Raw genomic sequence first — 22,471 nt, 5'->3', positions numbered from 1 at the left:
CTCGGCCCAAGCCCCCGAGCGGCCGCCCCGCCCGCGCGGGCCCCGGAAGTGCGCCCCGCGCCCGGCCCCCGCCCCCGCCCGCCCGCCCGCCCGGCCCGGCCACGGCCTGCTCGCCTGCTCGCTCCTGCTCGCTGCTGCAGCCCAGACGCCCGCCCGCCCGCCCGGCGCTTCCTCTCTCTGTCTCCGGCCTGGCCCGAGTTACAGCGGGAAAGGAGAAACTCTTTGCAAAACTTCCATTTTATTTTGCTTTAAGAGTCCTTCGGGGATCCCCCAGATTCCCCGCGACTTGCCAGGCGGAGTTTTTGGACTTTGGGATCCGGAGTGGCTTGGTCGCTTAGGAGGCCTTTGGGCTGTGCGTTTTATTTTTGCGTTTTTCCAGGGAGATGTTTCTACGTTTCAATTAGATATTAGATTTTAATAGGTATTGATGACATTGATATCAGTGCGTGTTAATATGCATGGAAATGTCTATTTTTTTTTTTAAAAAAGGTGATTTAAAGGATGTCGGGCGCCAGCAGGAAGTCTCCTTTTGCTTTTTTTGCCCAGGAAAGTTGTTGTTCTCTGAGTCGACCAATTTCCACATCTGGCCGGGCCCAGGAGGCCCGTAGGATTCAGTTGCCAAGTCATCTTCCTTCATTAGCGCTGTTTGCTTGTTTATTTATCTGTTTACTTATTTTGCACCCAAGTTGATTTGGCTGTCAATCATGGTTTCGTAGTTTGGTGGAAAAGTGACCATTTTTTAACTTTATGGTTCATCCCATTTGTGAGTTTTAATGATTTTTTTTTTTTTTTTTTTTTAGCTTTTTGGGTCACACCCAGTGGTGCTCAGGGGTTACTCCTGGCTGTCTGCTCAGGAATAGCTCCTGGCAGGCACGGGGGACCATATGGGACACCGGGATTCGAACCAACCACCTTTGGTCCTGGATCGGCTGCTTGCAAGGCAAACGCCGCTGTGCTATCTCTCCGGGCCCATGATTTTTTTTTTTGAACTTAAAATGTGTCTTAGCGACTTTCTCTCCCTCCCCTTGTGGTTCTTAGTTGTTTTTTTTTTTTTTTTAAAGACTTTTGTTTTTTTGGCAGGTGCATAGTAAGATAAGTTCTCCTTGCCAGATCTGATGGAGGAAAATACATTTTTAAAGTTCTTAAAAATATGTTATATGTTGAGCTTTCTTTTTTTTTTTTTTTTACCACTTAGTGTCACGCCCAACTGTGTAAATGAGTGTGTGTGTGTGTGTGTGTGTGTGCGCGCCATGGTCACTTGACACACAGTTAACTTGGTAGCTATTTTGAGCTTTTGGAACAAGTGATGCTGTGCCGAAAATACAAGACTAGTTTTGAATCGGGAGAGGTAATAACATCTGCTCACTAGGAGTTCTGTCTACTGGAAAGAGACTTGGTGGTGGCTCTTGGGGATATGAACATAACGTGCTTTTCGAATCCAAAGTTTTAGAATTAGTTTAGAATTAAAGTTTTTGTGCTCATAAAATAAATCGGTACTGGAGGGAAGAAGAGGATAGGAACCCAGCAACTTTCTTTCTCCTGGGATAAAGTTTTAGACTTGAGGGAATCTTGAGGATTTGTGGTCCAGTCCTATTTTTAGATGAAGGAAAATGGAGAGACTTAACAGTTTCCTAAAGGTGCGGGTAATCTGGTGCAGTACTTTCTCTACGAGGACTCGCCACTTTGCTGCTGAGTTTGAGTCCCCTAAACTGTTCCCTCCCTCTTTTGTCTTGTTGATTTGATGTTTTCAGAGAATCCGAGGCACTTCATTTGAGAGCATTTCTGCTCTCTACCTTAAATGGGTCTCACCTCTTAACTGCGTGGTCCTGCAGCTGTTGATTGGAAAAGATAAATGTAGGGATTCCCCCTGGTCTAGCTGGCTTTAATGTCTGGATCTAAGGGACTAACTTCTTTCCGAGAGACAGGAAGACCACCCTTGCTCCAAGTTGAACATGACCAGTCGGTCTGGCCAGGCATTATCGGGGCCTAGGTTCTTAGCCTCTTGCTTTGAGATGAGCTTGGGAGAAACCACGGGTCTGTTAGGTTTTTGGTGGATACGTGTGGTGGTGGTTGGTTTTGTTGGAGTTTTTTCATGGTTTTGACTCCTTTTTTGTCTTGTCAGTTTTGTTTTAAAAGTTTATGCTGGGGCCGAAGCTAGTACAGCAGTAGGGCGTTTGCCTTGCTTGCGGCTAACCTGGGAACGACCCAGGACCGATCCCTGGTATCCCATAGGGTTCCCTACCCTGAGCCTGCCAGGAGTAAAACCCTGAGCGCCACTGGGTATGGCCCAACACCCGCCCCCAAGTTTATGCTTCGGAGCGCTGGAGAGATACTATAGTGGGTATAAGGGGCCCTTGCCTTGTAAGCAGCCTTACCTGGCTTTGATTACCAACACCCCATATGTTACTGTTACCCCAGCTCACCAGGAATGATTCCTGAGTGCAGAGCCAGGAGTAACTCCCGAGTGCTGCCAGCTGTGACTCAGAACCCAAAACCAAACAAACAGAATGTTAATGCGGGGGGGGGGGGGGTTGGAGGGGGCCTAGAGAGGTAGTATAATAACATGGGTAGGGCTCTCTTGCCTGCCAATCACTCGGGTTTGATTCCCAGCACCCTATATGGTAGCCCAACCCACCAGGAGTAATTATTGAGTACAGGGTCTACTCCTGGAAGGGGCCCTAGAACAGAACTTTTATTCTGCTAATTCGGGGATGATTGATCTTCATATGTTTTCTCTCTGGGGTGGAGGAGATGGGTTGCTACTCAGTGGATTAAAGATCTGTGTTAACTTCAACTTCAAAAAGCTTACGTAGTCTGCATCTTGAGCATAATCACATTATAGCTACTAGTGCTAATTCTAAATAGCACATACTCACTGGATTTGAAAATTAGCCGGGGCCGGGTAGGTGGCGCTGGAGGTAAGGTGTCTGCCTTGCAAGCGCTAGCCAAGGAAGGACCGCGGTTCGATCCCCCGGCGTCCCATATGGTCCCCCCAAGCCAGGGGCGATTTCTGAGCACATAGCCAGGAGTAACCCCTGAGCGTCAAACGGGTGTGGCCCAAAAAAAAACCAAAAAAAAAAAAAAAAAAAAAAAAAAGAAAATTAGCCATATATTTGTAGTTTTGTTGGTGTTTTTTGTTTTTTTTAATGTGTTTTGGTACCACACCTGACAATGCTTAGGTGGGGGCTGGGAGGCCGGGTAGAAACTGGGTTTGCCTCCCGTACAAAACAAGCGCCCTACCTACTTCACTATCTAGCCCTTGTAGGGATTTTTGTTTGTCTGTTTGTTTTTTGGAGGTGGGGGCAACACCTGGCTTCAGAGGTTACTCCTTAAATCCTGGTTTGTGCTCAGAAATTAATCCTTGCAGACTCGGGGAACCTTATTGAATGCTGGGAATTGAACCCGGGTCCATTGCAAGGTAAATGTCCTACTCTCCGTGCTATCACTCTGGCCTCTAGCCCTTGTTGTTGTTTTAAGAGGTCCCTGGATGTTTAGCTATTATATGTCTGGCTGGCCAATGGATCTCAAATTTACCTGCACCTACACATTAATCTCAATAAGTTTTATGCTCGTGTCTGTCTCTTAACTATATAATATATTCTTGGACTAAGCTTCCTGAAGAATTTTTAGAAGGTAACTTAAATTTCCAAGACAGGTTAAAAGTTTGGGATTAATTGTAAAATTTCTATTTTTAGTGTTTCTATTTTAAGTGACTCCTTTCTAATTAATATCCCATGTTGACATATAATGTGATGTTTTTATGTACATGTAATTATGGTGGTCCCCTGATTAAAAATTAGATAATCTGCTGTCTTGGGTGTTTGTCTGAGTTTAAAGTCATTATCTTAACAGTCAATGAAGGCAAGTGGACATACCAGCCAGTGAAATAAGTGGAGTGAAGAAAAATGGGAGGTATAAAGGAATTATAAAAGTAGGCAGATCTCCTAGGAACTTACGAAGTTCTTTGGGTTTGTTCTAGGATGAGAAATCGTTGTTTTTTAAGCAGGAGAAAGATAGTGATCTTAATAACTGGAATAATTCAGTGAATGTAGTAGATTTGCATCTGAGACTGGTGGTTGCTTGGGGCTTACTTCTGGCAGTGCTGGGGGACCCTATGGGGGTACTGGGGATCTAACCCAGGTTGGCTGTGTGTTATATAAGGACCATACCCATTGTACTCTATGGCTCCTGATTGTTTATTGGTTTTTTGGGCCCCACCCAACGATCTTTCTGTAGTACTCCTGGCCCTGCATTCAGAAATTGAACCTGGGTCTCTTGTGCTAGGCAAAACACCTTACCTGCTGTGCTGTCATTTCAGCATCAGATCTCTTTATTTCTTTTTTTTTTTGGGGGGGGGTCATACTCAGCAGCACTCTACACTCAGAAATCACTCCTGGCAGGCTCAGGGACCATTGGGATGCCGGGATTTGAACCAACGACCTTCTGCATGCAAGGCAAACGCCTTATCTCCATGCTATCTCTCCAGCCTCAGATCTCTATTTTTTAAGGGCCACACTTGGTGGTGCTCGGGTCTCTCCTAGCTTTACTTGGGACTACGTGCCTGGAATCAAACCCCAGGCTTCCAGAATGCAAAGCATCTACTCAACCAGTAGAGCTATTTCTCAGTCCGTAATCTTTCCTGATTCTAAATAGTAAATACTGATGATACCTGACAAAATCTCAGAAGAATTATTCAAAATATCCAAAACTATACCTAAAATAATAACATGAAAAAGGTTGACATCAGTGTTAATTTCTTTTTTTTTTTTTTTGATTTTTGGGCCACACCCGGTAATGCTCGGGTTACTCCTGGCTATGTGCTCAGAAGTTGCTCCTGGCTTGGGGGACCATATGGGACACCAGGGAATCGAACCTCGGTCCGTCCAAGGCTAGCGCAGGCAAGGCAGGCACCTTACCTCCAGCGCCACCGCCCGGCCCCCAGTGTTAATTTCTTAAGCTTAAGAATTTCAAGGTCTGAGAGCTTAAGGCCAGTATTCTTGGCCTGCAATTGACCTGGCACAGGGTTTCATCCTGAGTACCCTGAGGGTAGCACCAAAAGAAAAAAACTAGACTTTAGCCTTTCTTTTTTGTTTGTTTTTGGTTTTTTGGTCTTTGTTTGTTTTGGGGCCACACCCTGCACCACCCAGAGCTGCTCCTGGCTCTGCCCTCTGTGTAGGGTAGGCTGGGGACCATATGGGATGCCAGGAATGGAACCTGGGTTCGTCCAGGGTCTGCAGCATGTAAGGCAGCTGCCCTACTGCTGTACACTTTTATTTTGGGGGAGTTTTTGGTTTTGGGCACTCTGGTTACTCCTGGCTCTATGCTCAGAAATTGCTCCTGGCAGGCTTGGGGAACCATATAGATGCCAGGATTCCAACCACGGTCCATCTGCATGCAAGGCAAATGCCCTACTGTCACATCTCTCCGGCCCTCCCCCCTTTTTATTTTCGGTTTTTGGTTTTTGAGTCACACCTGACTGTGCTAAGTAGTTACTCCTCGCTCTGTTCTCAGAAGTCACTCCTGGCAGGCTTGGGATCATATGGGATGCCGGGATTCAAATGGAGCCGTCCTGTGTTGGTCTTGTGCGAGACAAATGAATCCTTCCTTCCTTCCTTCCTTCCTTCCTTCCTTCCTTCCTTCCTTCCTTCCTTCCTTCCTTCCTTCCTTCCCTCCCTCCCTCCCTCCCTCCCTCCCTCCCACTTGATGATGCTCAGGGGCCACTCCTGACTCTGCTCAGAAATCACTCCTGGGGCTGGAGAGATAGCATGGAGGTAAGGCGCTTGCCTTTCATGCAGGAGGTCATCGGTTCGAATCCCGGCGTCCCATATGGTTCCCGTGCCTGCCAGGAGCACTTTCTGAGCCTGGAGCCAGGAATAACCCCTGAGCACTGCCGGGTGTGACCCAAACCCCCCCCCCCAAAAAAAAAAAAAAAGCAAAGAAATCACTCCTGGCAGGATTGGGGCACCAGGGATTGAACCTTGGTCGACCCTGTATAAGGCAAATGCTTTACCTGCTGTGCTATTGCTCTGACCACTGGAGTTACTGGTTTTAAGACAATAGTCTTTTAGTTTGTTTTTGTTTTGAGGCCGCACTTGGTGATAATCAGGGGTTAATCCTAGCTATGCACTCAGAAATGTTCCTGGCTTGGAGGACCAGGAATCAACTGTGTTCTGTCTTGCGTTAGCGTCGTGCAAGGCAAATACCCTACCGCTGCGCTATCACTCTGGCCCATTAGTTTGTATATTTTGTCTTATATCTGTATTAAAAAGGAAGCATAATTAGATAAATTTTTAGATGTTCATAGTTTGTGGATAGATACATCAGATTTTTTTTTTTTTTTTTTGGTTTTTGGGCTACACCCGGTGACGCTCAGGGGTTACTCCTGGCTATGCGCTCAGAAGTCGCTCCTGGCTTGGGGGACCATATGGGACGCCGGGGGATCGAACCGTGGTCCGTCTCCTAGGCTAGCGCAGGTAAGGCAGGCACCTTACCTCGAGCGCCACCGCCCGGCCCCGATACATCAGATATTTACTTTGACTTTTTGTTGTTTTTATTTGGGGGCCACATGCACCTCTCATGGGGCTACTCCAGACTGTTGGGAGTTACTCCTAGTGCTAGGTGACAGACAGTATGTCCTAACCTGGGCTTCCTACAACACAGCAGCACTCCAGCCCTTTGTACTATCTCCTTTTTTTTTTTTTTTTTTTTTTTTTGGTTTTTGGGCCACACCCTGTGACACTCAGGGGTTACTCCTGGCTATGCGCTCAGAAGTTGCTCCTGGCTTCTTGGGGGACCATATGGGGTGCCGGGGGATCGAACCGCGGTCCGTCCTAGGCTAGCGCAGGCAAGGCAGGCACCTTACCTCCAGCGCCACCGCCCGGCCCAGTACTATCTCCTTGACCCTAAATTTCTTTTAACTTTGCTATGGTTTAGAATTTCTTTTGTATTAATTGAAAAATCATTGTACACAGGGTTTAATTTTTACTTTTGCTTGTTTATTGGGGAAGCAACTGGTGGTGTTCAGTGGTTTACTCCTGGCTCTGCACTCAGAAATTACTCCGGGCAGTATTTGGGGTACAGTATGGATTGGACTTGGCTCGGCTATGAGCAAGACAAAACCCCATGCCTGCTTTACTAAAATCAGGCCCCAATTTAGATTTTTTCTAAAGGGCAGACTTACAAAATTTAGTAAATAAGGTTAAGTGCATTTTGTTAAGTGAGAAGGAAGCCAAAACTTGTATAAATGTGATTTTTTTTTTTTTTTTTTTTTTTTTTGGTTTTTGGGCCACACCCGGCGATGCTCAGGGGTTACTCCTGTTGTCTGCTCAGAAATAGCTCCTGGCAGGCACGGGGGACCATATGGGACACTGGGATTCAAACCAACCACCTTTGGTCCTGGATCGGCTGCTTGCAAGGCAAACACCGCTGTGCTATCTCTCCGGGCCCAAATGTAATAATTTTGTGGTGTGTCATTTAAGTTTTTTCTTATCCCTGGACTCAAATCAAATTATTTAATGGATATTTAGACAAGTTCATTTTACGTAATTCTTTTCCCTTGTAAGTGAATAAATATAATTCTTGATTTCTCTCTTTTATGTTTTAATAGTGCCTTTCATCTGAAAGTTAAGGGACTTTGCAGAATTTGTCACACAGTTCGTGGGTCTTGCAGCTGCACATCCGTAAGGTAGGTTAATATAAACCTCTTTCCCCAGGGAAGAGATTGCTATTATTATGCCAACATATATTATATATTAAATTTTATGTGATAATAAGTTCTAGAGATAAATGGGTGATCACTATAACCTCCTTATTAATTTTTGAGGTTTTCATCTTACTCCTTAGGTTTTCTGTCTTATTTTCCTGTCTTCATAAAATACTTCTGATTTTCTTTTTCTCTTCTCTGATATTTCTTTCTTAGATGAAAATACATTTCCTTACTCTAAACTTTCTTCTACTTAATCTTTGTACATGTGTGTGGGTGGGTAGTGGGAATCCACCTCAGCCTCACTCATGCAAGGCAAGGGCTCTCCTGCTAAGCAACAGTCATGACTTTCCTTATCTAATATTTATTTATTTATTTATTTATTTATTTATTTGATTTTTGGGTCACATCTGGCAGACCCAGGGGACCATATGGGATGCTGGGATTCGAACCACCTACCTTCAGCATGCAAGCAAAAGCCTTTACCCTCTATGCTTTACCTCGGCCCCTAATCTTTTTTTTTTGGGCCATACCCGGCAGTGCTCAGGGGTTACTCCAGGCTGTCTGCTCAGAAATAGCTCCTGGCAGGCATGGGGGACCATATGGGACACCGGGATTCGAACCAACCACCTTAGGTCCTGGATCGGCTGCTTGCAAGGCAAATGCTGATGTGCTATCTCTCCGGGCCCTTGTTTAGGTATTTCGGCCACACACAGTGGCACTCGGGTTATTCCTGAGTATGTGCTCAGAAATCGCTCCTGGCTTGGGGGACCCTATGCTTCTTCGGGGGGAACGAACCGAGATCTGTCCTAGATCAGCCATATGCAAACGCCCTACGGCTGAGCTCCAGCCCTAAAAGTTCACTCATTGAGGCTCTCAAAGAACCGTGTATACGTATGTCAGGGATCAAACCCAGGCAGGATTTTTGCATGGAAGTATCCACACTAATCCTTTGCGTTCTCTCTGCAGCCAGTCATTTCTGCTCTTCATGCAAAACAGTAACATTAATGACAGTACTTTCCATGTACTCCAGGTGAATACAAAAGGCAGAAAAATAGAAAATTAGATATTGTTTTGGGGGGGAGGTCATACCTGGTAGTGCTCAGGGGTTACTCCTGGCTCTGCACTCAGAAATCGCTCTCCTGGCAGGCTTGGGGGACCATATGGGATGCCCAGAATCGAACCACCATTCATCCTGGATTTACTGTGTGCAAGGCAAATGCCCTACCACTGTGCTATATCTCCAGCCCCATGATTAGAGTTTTTTTTTGTTTGTTTGTTTTGGGGGGCCACACCCGTTTGGTGCTCAGGGGTTAGTCCTGGTTAAGCGCTCAGAAATTTTCCCTGGGTTGGGGGGACCATATGGGATGCCGGGGGATCGAACCGAGGTCCTTCCTTGGCTAGCGCAAGGCAGACACCTTACCTCTAGTGCCACCTCGCTAGCCCCATGATTTGAGTTTTTGTTTGTTTGTTTGTTTTGTTTTTTTGTGGTTTTTGGGTCATACCCGGCAGTGCTCAGGAGTTATTCCTGGCTCCAGGCTCAGAAATTGCTCCTGGCAGGCACGGGGGACCATATGGGACGCCGGGATTCAAACCGATGACCTCCTGCATGAAAGGCAAACGCCTTATCTCCATGCTATCTCTCCGGCCCCAATGATTAGAGATTTTTAAAAAATAAAATATGCAGGGGCAGAGAAAAGATATGGAAGCCGGAATGATAGCACACCACATAGGTTATTTTTCTTGCATGCGGCCTACCAGAGTTCAATCCCCAGCATCCTGTATAGTCTCTTGAATCTGCCAGGAGTGAGTTCTGAGGGCAGAGCTAGGAGTAACCCCTGACCTCTGCTGGTTGTGGCCCTCCAATAAATAATAGTGTTACAACATTTTGTAACTGAAGAATTCTGCTGTAGGTGGAATCACACCTGGTGGTGCACGGTGCTGTCCCTGCTCTGTACTTAGGGAAAGACTCTTGGAATACCAGGATTCTTGGATAGTTTTTCTAATCTGTCAGCTCATGCACAAGCTTGGCAAATTGGCTGGATGTTTTCCAATAATAAGGTCAGGCATTTATCATAGTCACTGTATTTATACTTTATTTGTCTTATACCTATGTCATTCCTTAGAAATTCTATTTTGGGGAGCCGGATCAATAGCACAGTGGGTTGGGCGTTTGCCTTGCACGTGGCTGACCTGGGTTCAATCGTTGGCATCCCCTGTGGTTCCCCCATCTTGCCAGAAGTATTTCTGAGCACAGAGCCAGGAGTAACCTCTGAGTGCTGCTGGGTTGGATATGGTCCAAAAATAAAAGAAAGAAAGAAATTCTGTTTTGGGGAACCATAGCAATAGTTTACAGCAGCTAAGGCTTTTGCCTTGCATAATGCCAACATGAGTTCAATCTTCAGCATCTCCTATGGTTCCCCAGAACTGCCAGGAGTAATGCCTAAGCATGGTTAGGTGTGGTCCCCAAACAAAAACAGCAAACATTCAGGCCGAGAGATAGCATGGAGGTAAGGCGTTTGCCTTTCATATAGGAGGTCATTGGTTCGAATCCCGGCATCCCATATGGTCCCCCGTGCCTGCCAGGAGCAATTTCTGAGCCTGGAGCCAGGAATAACCCCTGAGCACTGCCAGGTGTGACCCGAAAACCACACACATACACAAAAAAAAAAAACCAAAAAAATGAAAACAGCAAACATTCGTGTGTGTCTCTTGGCAGTGTATAGAGTGCAGGGAATCAAACCACTACTTGTTCCATCACTTGTAGAGAAAGAGCTTTCACCCCCTCCCTGTATTATCTCTCTAGTACCTTTTTTTTACCCTCTACACCCAGCAATACTCAGTTACTCCTGGTTCTGCATCCAGGAATCATTTCTGAACCTGCTCAGGAGACTGTAAGGGTTGCCAGCGATAGAATTTTTCATTCACTTATGCTACCCCTGTGCTATCTTCCTGGCCCCCTGGCTCTTTTAATCTTAGAATAACTGATAGTTATGCTCTTATTTAGGTAGCCAGGAGATTAGGTTTCCTTAGTGTTTTCGTATTCATCTCTACTCCCCTTTACTCTTTTTTGGGGGGGTCACACCCAGCACTGCTCAGAGGGTTACTCCTTGTGGTGCTCCGGGAACTGGATGCCAGGGATCAAACCTAGGTCAGTTGCATGCTAGGCAAGCACCCCCATCCATGAAGATTTCAGTCCTGGAATATTTCTTACTTGTCATTGTCTTGAAGGTTTTGTCATTTTCCTGTTTGCCTTTGTGTGCCTTAGTTTTTTTCTTTTCTTTCAATCTCAGTGCTGCTAAAAGAGGCTGTTGAACTGACTGACCCTTGGCAACTGCTTGATCAAGATGGCCAAGTAATTAATTATAGGACCAGGCTCAAGCTCATTGTGAACAAAATGGACAGATGGTAGTTTAGAGCTCCCCCCCCAGGATTTTCTATGCAATCTGAAAAAATGGCTTTTATGTTTCACTTTAATTTTACAAGTGTTCAGTGATGCTTCTGTCTGCCTACAACAGCCATAGATAAGAGTGTTAGTAAGGTTGGAGTTAATAGAATAGGTGCCTGCACACTGCAGGGGTTTTGTGATAGGGAAATAGTGCCTAGATTAGAAACTGAGGGAAGACCTTGGGTGACTTAGAACTTTAGGTACTATAAATGGGGGTAAGGATTAAGTTAAGATAGAAGAAGAAAGCAGGGAACAGCGATAGCACAGCAGATAGAGCATTTGCCTTGCATGTGGGCCGACATGAGCAGTGCTAGTAGTTTCTGAGTGCAGAGCCAGAAGTAACCCCTGAATGCCGTTTAGTGTGCCCCCCTCCCAAATAAGACTAAACAGAAAGGCAGAAATCTTGGCTTACTAGTTTAAATTAAAAGGTTTTAATTTATTTAGGGGTTTGGGCCCCACTTAGTGGTGCTTTGGTGCTATTCCCAGCTCTGTTCATGGCGTTCACTATGTTTGGTGCTAAGGGAACCAAGTTGTGCTAGATTTTGGGCCACACCCAGTAGGGTTCAGGATTCTGTGTTCACTTCTCCTGGCAGTGTTTGGGAGACTATATATAGTACTAGGGATCAAACTGGGGTTGATGTAAACAAGATAAGCGCCATAATACTCTGTCCTATCTTTCTAATCTCTTAACTCTCTTTTTATTTATTTATTGGTTTTTGGGCCACACCTGGCGACACTCGGGGTTACTCCTGGTTTTCTACTCAGAAATTGCTCCTGGCAGGTGCCAGGAACCATATGGGATGCTGGGATTCAACCCAACGACGTTCCTGGGTTGGCTGCATGCAAGGCAAACGCCCTACCACTGTGCTTTCTCTCTGGCCCTTTATTTTGGGTGGGTTTTTTTTGGGGGGGCCACACATGGTGACACTCAGGGGTTACTCCTGGCTATGCACTCAGAAATCGCTCCTGGCTTGGGGGAACCACAAGGGAATCCAGGTGTCTAACCATCCGTCCTAGGCTAGCACTGGCAAGGCAGATGGCTTACCACTTGTGCCACTGCTCGGGCCTCGACCCTCATTTTTGTTGATATTATTTTTAATTAGGTGGTGAGCTATACCCAACTGTGCTCAGGGCAACGCAAGTGCCCTACAGCTCTACTATCATGCCTGCCCCTTGTTTGATTTGGGGGGGTTGTAAACTCAGTAGTGCTCAGTGCTTGCTACTGGTTTCCTACTTCTGTACTCTAGGGCCACTCTTGTTGGAGCTCACAGATGTCTGGGATCAAACTCCAATTGACTGCATGCAAAATAAGCACCTTAGATGCTGTACTATGTCTTTGGTGCCTACCCTTTTTTTGGGGGGTGGTCATACTTGGCCTTCCTTGGACTACTTAGTTTTGTCTGTTTGGGGGCCACATCAGGCAGCGCTCTGGGGTTATTCCTGGCTCTGCGCTCAGAAATTTATCTTGGCAGGCTCAGGATCATACGGGATGATGGGGATCAAGCCCAGGTCTGCTGTGTGCAAGGCAAACACCTACTGGCTGTGCTATCACTATGGCCTACATTTTTTAGGGGGAGCACACCTGGCGGTGCTCGGGTTACTCCTGGCTCTGCGCTCAGAAATTGCTCCTGGCAGGATTGGGGGACCATGTGGGATGCAGGGATTCGAAACAGTCTGTCCTGTGTTGGCCCTTTGCAAGGCAAAGGCCTTACTGTTGTGCTATGGCTCTGCCCCCCCCCCTTTTTTTTTAATGACAAGCACTTAAACCACTAAACATGTTTTTTAGTATGTGATAAAAACTTTTTTTTTTGTTCTTTTTTTTGAGGGGGGGGGGTCACACCCAGCAGTGCTCAGGGATTACTCCTGGCTCTTTGCTCAGAAATTGCTCCTGGCAGGCTCAGGGGACCATATGGGATGCCAGGATTCGAACCACCATCCTTCTGTGTGCAAGGCAAACACCTTACCACTGTGCTATCTCTCTGGTCCCTATTTGATTTTTTTATTTTTTGGGGGGGGGCCCACGCCCGTTTGATGCTCAGGGGTTACTCCTGACTAAGCTCTCAGAAATTGCCCCTGGTTTGGGGGGACCATATGGTACACGGGGGGTGGGGGGCGGGGGGGGGGATGAAACCGCAGTCCTTCCTTGGCTAGTGCTTGCAAGGCAGACACCTTACCTCTAGCGCCACCTCACCGGGTCCTCCGGTCCCTATTTGAAATCTTTTGTTTTGTTCTGGGACCACACTGAATGATGCTCAGGAATTACTCTGGGTGGTGCTCAGGGATTCGGGGGATGAAGCCCAGGGTCAGCCATATGTAAGGCAAACATCCTACCACCTGTATTATTGTATCACTCCAACCTCTTTTTTTTTTTTTTTTTTGGCCGCACCCAGCAGCACTCAGGGGTTACTCCTGGCTCTGCAGTTACAAATAGCTCCTGGCAGGCTCAGTGTACAATATGGGATGCAGGGATCAAACCAGGGTTGGTCCTGGGTCAGCAAGCCTGCAAGGCAAACACCCTACTGTGTGCAATAGCAATAGCACACCCTACTGTGTGCAGAGCAATAGCTCTGGCCCTCCAACCTCTGTTTTTAATGAATGTGCACTAGTTAGGGATCTGGGTCACATTCAAGAAGTCCTGGTTTTAATCCATGGCACAGCATCCTCTCTCCCCAGCATTGCCAAACATGTCCCATAACAGATTTTTTTTTAAATTTTTTTTGTTTGTTTTTGTTTTTGTTTTTGGGCCACACCCGGTAATGCTCAGGGGTTACTCCTGGCTATGTGCTCAGAAGTTGCTCCTGGCTTGGGGGACCATATGGGACACCGGGGGATCGAACCGTGGTCCGTCCAAGGCTAGCGCAGGCAAGGCAGGCACCTTACCTTTAGCGCCACCACCCGGCCCCTTAAAATTTTTTTTTTTTTAATTTATTTATTTTTTATTTTTTTATTTTTTTCCATAACAGATTTTTTAAGTCCAAATAAGTGCTGTTTGGGATGAGTTGTGGCACACCCAGTGTGTCTCCAGAGCTGCTCCTGGCTCTGCTCAGAGGACATAATATGTTGACAGAGATTGAACTGGGGTTGGGTACATATAAGGCAAGTGCTTCAAACTCTTTGGTCTGCTTTTATTTCTTCTTAGAAGTGGCAGAGGCTTGCAGTAATCATCACTGTTTCTTTTGATTAATTAGTGTCAAAGAATTATGAGGTAAAATTGTAATTATCTTAAGTTTGCAGAATTAGTAATTTTTTTTTGTTTGTTTTTGGGTCACACCCAGCAGCTCAGGGGTTACTCCTGGCTCTATGCTCAGAAATCATTCCTGGCAGGCTAGGGGGGACCATATGGGATGCTAGGGATTAAACCGGGTTCTGTCCCAGGTCAGCTGTGTGCAAGGCAAATGCCCTATTGCTGTGCATCCCACATGGTCCCCCAAGCCTGCCAGAAGCGATAGCACAGTGGGTAGGGTTTTTGCCTTGCACACAGCCAACCTGAGTTTGATCCCCAGCATCTCAGTATGGTTTCTTTTGGGGGGAGGGATTGGGTCAACCTGGCAGCGCTCAAGGGTTACTCCTGGCAAACTCCTGGGACCGACCATATGGGATGCCAGGATTCAAACCACCATTTGTCCTGGGTCAGCTGCTTACCCCTGATTTCTTTTGTTTGTTTGTTTGTATTTTTTGTATTTGAACCACACCTAGCAGTGCTTAGGTGTTAGTCCCGACTGCACTCAGGAATCATTGCTGCCAGGCTCAGGCTTCTTCTAGAAATTTTTTTTTTTTTTTGGTTTTTGGGTTACACCTCGAGGCATTCAGGGGTTACTCCTGGCTCTGTGCTCAGAAATCTCTCCTGGCTGGCTCAGGGGACCATATGGGATGCTGGAAATCAAACCCAGGTCTATCCTGGGTCAGCTGCTTACAAGGCAAACACCCTACCGTTTTTCCTATCGCTCTGGTCCTCTAAAACATCTGCCCCCCAAAAAACATTTTTATCCATTAATTTTCAAGTATAGATAAAACTATAGATGTGAAGATATACTCTGTCTTGTTGATTCTCACAGATAATAGTATCCAGGGGTCATAGAGATAGCATGGAGATAGGGCATTTGCCTTGCATGCAGAAGGACGGTGGTTCGAATCCCAGCATCGCATATGATCCCCCGAGCCTGCCAGGAGTGATTTCTAAGCCTAGGGCCAGGAGAAACCTGTGAGCGCTGCCGGGTGTGGCCCCCCCAAGAAATAATAATAATAGTATCTAGTAATTGAAAGTTTGCTGATATATGGGTATTAGTTTGTCCAAATGCTTTCTTCTGTTGACTCATTTAATAATTCTTTTTTGTTTGGTTGGTTTTTGTTTTTTTGGGCCACACCCATTTGATGCTCAGGGGTTACTCCTGGCTAAGTGCTCAGAAATTGCCCCTGGCTTGGGAGGACCATATGGGATCAAACCTTGGTCCTTCCTTGGCTAGTGCTTGCAAGGCAGACACCTTACCTCTAGTGCCACCTCACCGGCCCACTCATTTAATAATTCTATCTTTGAGGGTAGAAATCATTTTCTCCATTGGTATAAATGAAATATGGTATTTTCTGGTGGCTAAAGTAAACCTTAACTCCTGACTTTAGAATGACTTTCAGTGCAAGCAAGGAAAGTAGCAGATGATGCAAAATAGCCTGGTTCTTGGAGGACTATTTGGGGCATGTAGAAGTAGTAAGGCAGGCAGGGCTCTTGGTGTGTATGCACCTCACTCAGGTTCCTTCTCTGCCAGCCCAGATAGTCCTTCAAGCAACTCCAGGAGTAATTCCTGAGTCTAGAACTATGAATGAACCTTGGGTGTGGCCCCAAACCAAACCAAAAAATTGAGACTTGAGTAATAGCACCGTGTAGGCCTAATGTCATGATTTATTAAGGATGAAGAAGATTTTGTATTGATGGTAACACATAAAACTAGAGGCTCCTTTTGGGAGAACTTTATGGAGATAAAGGTAATTGTTTTTGTTTTTGTTTTTGTTTTTTTTTTTTTTTGGTTTTTGGGTCACACCCGGCAGTGCTCAGGGATTACTCCTGGCTGTCTGCTCAGAAATAGCTCCTGGCAGGCACGGGGGACCATATGGGACACCGGGATTCGAACCAACCACCTTTGGTCCTGGATCGGCTGCTTGCAAGGCAAACCCCGCTGTGCTATTTCTCCGGGCCCACAATATTAAACTCTTTAACACAGATAATCTTGTTCTAGTTTTTTAGAGGGAGAACATGGGTGGGCAAGTAATTCCTTAGTTCAGAGCCATGAAACTTCCTAAGCATTATTAGGTGAGGCTTCAATGTCCCACTCCCCAAAAAGGAAATCAAAATAATTACTTCCTGATGATCATATGGGATGCCAGAGATCAAGCCGCAGCTTGCCGACCACTACACACTGTAGTATTGCTCCAGTCTCCTTTTTGCTTTTTTATGTTTTGGGGCCACACCCAGCAGTGTTCGGGCTCCTGGCAGGTTTGGGGGACCATATGGGATGCCAGGAATTGAACCTGGGTCTTTTCCGGGTCAGCCACATGCAAGTCAAATAACCTACCGCTGTGCTACCTCTCCAGTCCCTTCCTTTTTTTCTTTTCTTTCTTTTTTTTTTTTGGTTTTTGGGCCACACCCAGTGACACTCAGGGGTACTCCTGACTATGCGCTCAGAAATCACTCTTGGCTTGGGGGACCATAAGGGATGCTGGGGGATCTAACTGGTCTGTCCTAGACTACCACTTGTAAGGCAAATGCCTTCTAATGCCACCGATCCAGCCCCCCCCCTTTTTTCCTTTTTAAAAATATATTTTATATTAATCTTAGCTTTATGATTGTTTTCTTTAAATCTTCATATTTTTTGCAGTCAAGATTGTGCTCTTTCTACTTGTAACAAGTTCTGGTTTTGTATTTGTTTTGCAGGGAGGGGTGTTGGTTTTTTGGCTTTTGGGAGTTGGCTTTTATTTTATTTTATTTATTTATTTATTTATTTTTTTTTTTTTGTGGTTTTTGGGTCACACCCGGCAGTGCTCAGGGATTATTCCTGGCTCCAGGCTCAGAAATTGTTCCTGGCAGGCACGGGGGACCATATGGGACGCCGGGATTCGAACCGATGACCTCCTGCATGAAAGGCAAACGCCTTACCTCCATGCTATCTCTCCGGCCCCTTATTTTATTTTATTTTTGGCTTTGGAGTCACACCCAAGGATGCTTTGAGGTTACTCTTGCCTCTGCACCTGGTGGTACTTGGGGACCATATAGGTTGTCAGTGATTGAATCTGGGTTGGCTGTGTACAAGGCAAGAACCTTACCCACTATTCTTTTTCTGTAGCCCTGAATTCTTCTTGTTGGGAAGAAATATGTATAGGGTTAGGAAAAAGTATCACATACATTGCTCATTGTTCATTTCGTCCTATTCTTCCATTAGCTTTTCTCACTATTACTATGGTGGTCGCTTTCCTATCCACTTCACCTCCCAGCTGACTCATGCCTCTTTTTTTTTTTTTTTTTTTGATTTTGGTTTTTGGGTCACACCTGGTGACTCTCAGGACTTATTCCTGGCTCTGCTCAGAAATTGCTCCTTGGGGCCGGAGAGATAGCACAGCGGCATTTGCCTTGCAAGCAGCCAACCGAGGACCTAAGGTGGTTGCTTGGTTGGTTGTAATCCTGGTGTCCCATATGGTGCCCCGGGCCTGCCAGGAGCTATTTCTGAGCAGTTAGCCAGGAGTAACCCCTGAGCACCGTCGGGGGACCATATGGGACGCCGAAGATCAAACCCAGGTCTATACTGCGTCAGCCGTATGCAAGGCAAATGCCCTGCCGCTGAGCTATTGCTTTGGCCCCTTCATGCCTCTTTCAAAGTTGTTTTTTTTTTTTTTTTTTGGCTTTTGGCTTTTGGCTTTTGGGCCACACCCGGCGGTGCTCAGGGATTACTCCTGGCTGTCTGCTCAGAAATAGCTCCTGGTAGGCACGGGGGACCCTATGGGACACTGGGATTCGAACCAACCACCTTTAGTCCTGGATCGGCTGCTTGCAAGGCAAACACCGCTGTGCTATCTCTCCGGACCCAAAGTTTTCTTTATAAATCAGAATTAATTATGCCATTTTATTGGCTTTGCTCACAAAATGGGCTATTATACAGATATTCTAGACCAGAGTATACTCCAGAGCTGTTTGCGGCTCTTTTGAAGCTTTGCCATGTCTCCGACATCAGGGCCGATAGCAGGGGTCCTGGGAAGCGGTATCAAATATTTTAGTTGGCTGTTAATTTGTACAAATATATTTTATATTGTTAAGTGAAAAAGTTCCTTTTTTCTTCAGATTGACAGCTAATTTCATGGTCCTGTATATAGTATTAAGATAAACAATGTGGGGGGCGGTGAGGTGGCGCTAGAGGTAAGGTGTCTGCCTTGCAAGCGCTAGCCAAGGAAGGACCGCGGCTTGATCCCCCAGCGTTCCATATGGTCCCCCCAAGCCAGGGGCAATTTCTGAGCGCTTGGCCAGGAGTAACCCCTGAGCATCAAATGGGTGTGGCCTGAAAAACCAAAAAAAAAAGAAAGAAACAATGTGTGCAGTGCAATGTTTGTTTTAAATGTTGCATGGCACTCCCAGGCGTTTTTTTTGTTGTTGTTGTTATTTTTTGTTTTGTCTTTTTCTGGAAACGAGTCCAAGTGGCTCTTTATGTCTTGCAGACCCCTATTCCAGACTAACCATTAATCATCTTTCTAGCCTCATTTTATAGTAGTGTTAAGACAGTAGAAAATATCTTCTCAGTTCCTTACATTGGATTTATCCCTCCTCACCCCCTTTTTTTTTCTTTCAGTTTTCTGGTCAGATGTTGTTTTATAACCTCGGCACTATTGCTTGTTTTCCTTTTGAGTCATACCAGAGAGGATAAGCTATAAACGCATTTAATTGTGTTGTAGTGTTTTTTCCAGAGGCCGGAGAGATAGCATGGAGGTAGGGCCTTGCATGTAGAAGGATGATGGTTCAAATCCCAGCATCCCATATGGTCCCCCAAGCCTGCCAGGAGCCACCCCTGAGCGTTGCAGGGAGTGACCAAAAATCAAGCAAACAAAAGAATGTTTTCCAAATGTGTCTATGAGTTTGATCCCCAGCATCTCATATGTACTCCAACCCCTGCCAGTAGTGATTCCTGAATGCAGAGCCAGGGGTTATTCCTCGAGTATCACCAGGTATAGTCAAGCAAATAACAAGAACAGGGAGTGATTGTGATATGATATCCATTCCATAGTCTGTGAGCTTTCCCTAGTATAAAGGAGGTAAGAACTGAGACACTGGGGTCGGAGAGATAGCATGGAGGTAAAGTATTTGCCTTGCGTGCAGAAGGTTGGTGGTTCGAATCCCGGCATCCCATAGGGTCCCCCAGCCTGCCAGGAGTAACTTCTAAATGCCTCCAGGTAAGACCCAAAACCCAACCTCCCCCCCCAAATCCAGAAATAAAGGGGAAAAAATTGTGTGTTTTGAATGCCTAAGTTTAATTTTGTTTCAAATAGACTATAATTCAATTTGATTTTCTTTTTTCTTTTGGTCACACCCAGGGTCCCAGGGCTTACTCCTGGTTCTGCAATTAGGATGATTTTGGAATGTGAGGGATCATACCAGGTACTATTGATAGAACCTGGCTCAGCTACATGCAAAGCAAGTGCCTTATCTTCTGTACGATCCAGTTTCTATCAAACATTTTTTGTTTGTTTGTGTTTTGTTTTTGGGCCACACCCAGCTGTCTTCAGAAATCACCTTTGGCAGGCTTGGGTTCCCACCCAGGATGATCCCATTGGCCAAGCCTGCAAGGCAAATGCCCTCCCTACCAGCTGTGCTATCACATTTGTTAGGGAGAGGGACTGCCACATCCAGCAATGCTTGGGGCTTACTCCTGGCATTGTACTTAAAGATCATTCCTGGAAGGGCATGAATGACTATGAGGTGCCAGGGATCAAACCTGGCTTGGCTCATGCAAGCAAGCAACCTATCTGCTGTACTTTGTCCATCCAAACTTAAAAAATTGTTTTGGTGATGGGGTCACATCTGGGGCTCACAGGAATCACTACTGATGGGCTCAGGGAACCTATATGGTGTTGGGAGTTGAGCCCAGGTAGGGCATGTTCAAGGTAAGGGCCCTTACCTGCTTACTCTCTCTGTCCCTACCAACTCTTGATTATTGTTTGCATGAGACACATCTTTACATTCTTATTTTAACCTTTTATGATTTTATGTCTGCTGTGAGAATAACCAGTTTATATATATTGTTCTATGGTGGCTTTTGGGGGAGGGGCCACACCCGTTGACACTCAGGGGTTACTCCTGGTTATGCACTCGGAAATCACCCCTGGCTTGGAGGACCATATGAGACACTAGAGGAATCGAACCGCTGTTCATTAAGTTTGTTTTGCTTTTATGTTATTTTGGGGCTATACCTCTGGGTCTGGGGTTCTCCTGCTTTGGTAACATGTGGACAAGGACAAGGCAGTCAGGGGCTGTAACATGACTAGCTTTTTTTTTTTTTTGGACCACACCCGACAGTGCTCATTTGTTACTCCTTGCTGTCTGCTCAGAAATAGCTCCTGGCAGGCACAGGGCACCATATGGGACACTGGGATTCCAACCAACCACCTTAGGTCCTGAATCGGCTGCTTGCAAGGCAAACGCCAATGTGCTATCTCTCCGGCCTCTACATGACTTGCTTTCTACATAAAAGCACAACTCAGCCCTTCGAGCTTTCTTTCTCCACAGTGTGTGTGCACGCATATGCATGCATGTGCTGTGGGCTGAACCCAAGTCTTATGCACACAAGGCACATGTCTGATAGAGTTTAACTCGTTCACATTTAAAGTGAGCCCTAAAGTAAAGATTTCACAGGCCATTTAGCTTTTTTGTGGTGGTCTTTGGTGCTGGAAATCTAGTGCCTCACTGAGAAGTGTTTATCACCAGTTTTATTGTTCATCTTTTTTTTTCTTTGTCTTTAGTTTGGTTTTGGTTTTTGGGCCACACCCGATGGCACTCAGGAGTTACTCCTGACACTGTGCTCAGAAATTGTTCCTGGCAGGCTCTGGGCATCAGATGGGATGTTAGGGATTGAACCCAGATTGGTTCACTGTCCCTCAGACTGTTGGAGGCTAGACTATAGTATAAAGACAAAAATTGAACAAATTCCTATGCACGCTGCACATATTTTGTAGTTTTAATAAAAAGGAACAAATAGAATATTTAAAATGAAGAACGGGTAAAGTTAAATCAACGAATTTAGCAGTATTTCAATGGGAAGTCTGGGCCTGCTTTTGACTAGTGATATGGTCATTGTCCAGTTCATTTTTGTCACTGCTAGTTGTAACAAGTGATGCAAGTGTGCATCAGTTAGTCTAGATCTGGTTGGAGGTTTCAGATATTTCTTTCCGGATAAAGTCTGTTCTTAGGCATAAGTGCTGTCAAAGATGTTTGCCATGTAGAGTGCATGCTTCCTGAGATTAGGATATGTCTCAGAGGGGAGATATGCCTAGAAATTAAGAAGGTTGCTTGACTTGACAGTGTCATTCAGAGTCACAATTCTGCAATTCAGCCAGTTTATTTGGTAATTTATAATCACATTTTTGTTTTTTGTTTTGTTTTGGGACCACACCCAGTGGCGCTTGGATTACTCCTGGCTCTGTGCTCAGAAATCACTCCTGACAGGCCCTAGGGACCATATGGGATGCTGGAAATTCAAGCCCGGGTTGGCCGCATGTAAGGCAAATGCCCTACTGCTATGCTATATCTCTCCAGCCCCTGTATTCACATTTGTTGTTGTTGTTGTTGTTTTTTGGTTTTTGGGTCATACCTGGCAGCGTTCAGGGGTTATTCCTGGCTCTATGCTCAGAAATTGCCCGCTCAGAAATTGCCCCTGGCAGTCTCGGGGGACCATATGGGATGCCCAGATTCGAACCACAGTCCTTCTGCATGCAAGCAAACGCCTTACCGCTGTGCTATCTCTCTGGCCTCTATTCACATTTTTAGTGTCAATAGAAAATGGGTTACAGAAAAACTGTATGTCCTGTTCATGGAAATGTATGAAGCTCTTTAAATCAAAATTGGAACTTCCTTTGCAACTTTCCAGTGATTCCACACATTTTGTTTGGGAATGTAATCAATGGTTTTTCTGCTAACAGGTTTTTGTTTGTTTGGGTTTTATTTCTTTTTTTGTTTGTTTTTGTTTTTCTGTCACACCCGGTGACAGTCCAGTCTGTGTTCTCAGAAATCCTGGCTAGGGAAATCATATGGGATGCTAGGGGATTGAACTGAGGTCCTTCCTAGGCTACCATGCATT

Source organism: Suncus etruscus, chromosome 7, assembly GCF_024139225.1.
Source record: "Suncus etruscus isolate mSunEtr1 chromosome 7, mSunEtr1.pri.cur, whole genome shotgun sequence".
Taxonomy (NCBI): domain Eukaryota; kingdom Metazoa; phylum Chordata; class Mammalia; order Eulipotyphla; family Soricidae; genus Suncus; species Suncus etruscus.
This window is presented reverse-complemented; position numbering follows the sequence as displayed.